This window comes from Myotis davidii, unplaced genomic scaffold (assembly GCF_000327345.1).
Source record: "Myotis davidii unplaced genomic scaffold, ASM32734v1 scaffold185, whole genome shotgun sequence".
NCBI lineage: Eukaryota > Metazoa > Chordata > Mammalia > Chiroptera > Vespertilionidae > Myotis > Myotis davidii.
In genome coordinates, this window is record NW_006297811.1 from 4666394 (window position 1) to 4669345 (window position 2952).

A 2952-nucleotide genomic window follows, 5' to 3' on the forward strand; every position below is an offset into this window, starting at 1 on the left:
CTAAAGGGTCCCAGTTTCGATTCTGGTCAAGGGCACATGCCCAGCTTGCAGGCTTGATCCCCAGGTGCAGCCAATCAATGATTCTCTCTCTATTGATGTCTCTCTCCCCCCCCCCTTCCTTCCTCTCTGAAATTCATAAAAATATATTTTAAAAAAATTTGTGAGATCAAATCGTGATTTTTTAAGAGGATGTAAAGGCCATGTGAAAGCTCCCTAAGATAACATAAGTCTGGTGAATACCTATGGCAAAATTAGAGATTCTGTCATTCTTTTGATTCCTAGTTTGAAAGAATTGTTGGAATTTGCAAATTTCACTAACCTGGTAGTACCCACTCATTCTTAATTGGTCTTTCAGATATAAAGACTTACTTTAGATATAAAAATACACTTCAGTAAGATGCCCAAAAAAGGAAGTCTTTCATTTATAAGTTAGGTCAGCTTTTTAATCAGTGAAAAGTATTAAAGTCTAACTTTGCTGAAAGACATTTTTTTCAGGTGACAGTGTCCTGATGGGTTTAAGGCTAATTGTACTTACTCACTCTATTATATATATATATATATATATATATATATATACACACACACACACACATATATGTATATATATACATATATGTATATATATATACATATATTTTTTTTATCGATCTTAGGAAGGGAGAGAGAAAGGGACACAAACATCAGTGATGAGAGAGAACCATTGATCGGCTGCCTCCTGCACGCCCCACACTGGGGATGGTGCCTGCAACCCAGGCATGTACCCCAGCTGGGAATGGAACTGTGACTTCCACCACTGAATCATGCTGGCCGGGCATAATTATTGTAAATGCTCTTGGCCAGCAATATTTATAAGTAGGGTTAATAATTCTGGGAAAATGGAATTTCATGCAAGTTGGACTTTTTTGAGGGTGTGCAACATCATAAAGTTACCACTTCTAAAACATTTTAAATGGGTAAAATATTTTTATCAGTCAGAAAGTAATTTCCTGTGTTAGTTTTAAGTTATTAGTCTTACAACACATAAATTGTTTTTATTAACCAGTGCTATATGAAATAGTAATAAAACAAATGCTGTGTTTGTGGATTTCAAAAAATAATGTAAGATTTCATGCACTAAAATCCAACAATAATTTAAATGTATTTGAAAGTGTGATCTCCATTATTTGAATAGGTACAGAGTGTATCTGATGTTTAATCCCCTCTAGAACATTTTCTGTAATTTTTTTTTTAAGTAGCCTATTTGTTAGTGATCTTGTCAAGTGAAAGTAACTTGAAGTTTCTCTTCTTTAAAATTGGATCCTGGCCATTATTATTTAAATATATTTTTATTGATTTCAGAGAGTAAAGGAGAGGGAGAGATAGAAACATCAATGATGAGAGAGAATCATTGATCAGCTGCCTCCTGCACAGCCCTTACTGGGGACTGCTCCCGAAACCCAGGCATATGCCCAGACCCTTCAGTCCCCAGGCTGATGCTCTATCCACTGAGCCAAATGGGTTAGGGCTAACCTTTTGATGTGAGTTGAGCAAAACAGTGGTTAACAATTATAGAATTTATTGAAGCAATTTTAAAGCAGTGCTAGAAATACTAGGAGCTAGAAATTATCTTTGTTCCTAACCTTAAGATTATCATTTAATGTTTTTCTATCTAATATTTTGCTGTAAAACTGAAATACTCACAATACTTCAAGAAGGCAAAGATGAATGAATGTCAGAATTAGTGGGCTTTAAAGTTAATAGACTATAAGTGTTGATGTTTAGTGCTTGTGTAATCATCATTTGTTGCATTTATTTGGAAACTAGAGGCCCGGTGCACAAAAATTTGTGCACTGGGGGTTAGGACGGAGGACAGGGAAGAGTCCCTTAGCCCGGCCTGTGCCCTCTCGCAGTCTGGGCCCCCTCGGGGAATGACCACCTGCTGGCTTAGGCCTGCTCCCTGGGAGATTGGGCCTAAGCTGGCAGTCAGATATCCCTCCGGCAGCCTGGGAGCCCTTGGGGGATGTCCACTTGCCAGCGAGGAGCAGGCCTAAGCTGCAGTCGGACATCCTTAGCACTGCTGAGGAGGCGGGAGAGGCTCCCGCCACCACCGCTGTACTGGCAGCCATCAGCCTGGCTTGTGGCTGAGCAGAGCTCCCCCTGTGGGAGTGCACTGACCACCAGGGGGCAGCTCCTGCATTGAGCATCTGCCCACTGGTGGTCAGTGTGTCATAGTGACCAGTCATTCCCAGTCGTTCTGCTGTTAGGATAAATTTGCATATTACCCTTTTATTATAAAGGATGAATTAGTTTACATTCTGAATTTTTACCTCAGCAAAAGGCAAATTTCTGGCGAATAAAGTGAAACCTACAAAAATAGAAGTTGCTTACACTTTCTAATTTATTGATTTTTTTTCTTTTCTTTTTTGGTTAATCCTTACCGGAGGATATTTTTATTAATTTTAGAGAGAGTAGAAGGGAGTGGGGAAACAGAGAAACATACACATGCATGTGCCCCAGTTGGGGCCAGGGGTTGAGCCTACACCCAAGGTATGTGACCTTAATCAGAATCGAATCCAGGACCCTTCAATCTGAGGGTTGATGGTCTTTCCACTGAGCTATACTGGCTAGGGCAATTTTCTTTCTTTTTGAATGAGACAGGATAACATTTCTTGAATTTTGAAAAATAAGGCAATGAAAGACATTAAATTTTTCTGTTATCGTTATTATTTTGATCTTTATATTGGGTTGCTTCCTAAAAGCATGTCCCATTTATTTATAGCAACACTAGAGGCCTGATGCACGAAATTCATGCAAGGGGCTCGGCCCCCACCGCGGTGGCATCCGGGAGCCTCTGCTGCCTCTCTCTTGGCTCCCGCCACCACAGCTTCGTCTGGAAGGATGTTCAGTCTAATTAGCATGTTATACTTTTACTAGAGGCCCGGTGCACAAAAATTTGTGCACTCGGGGGGAAGG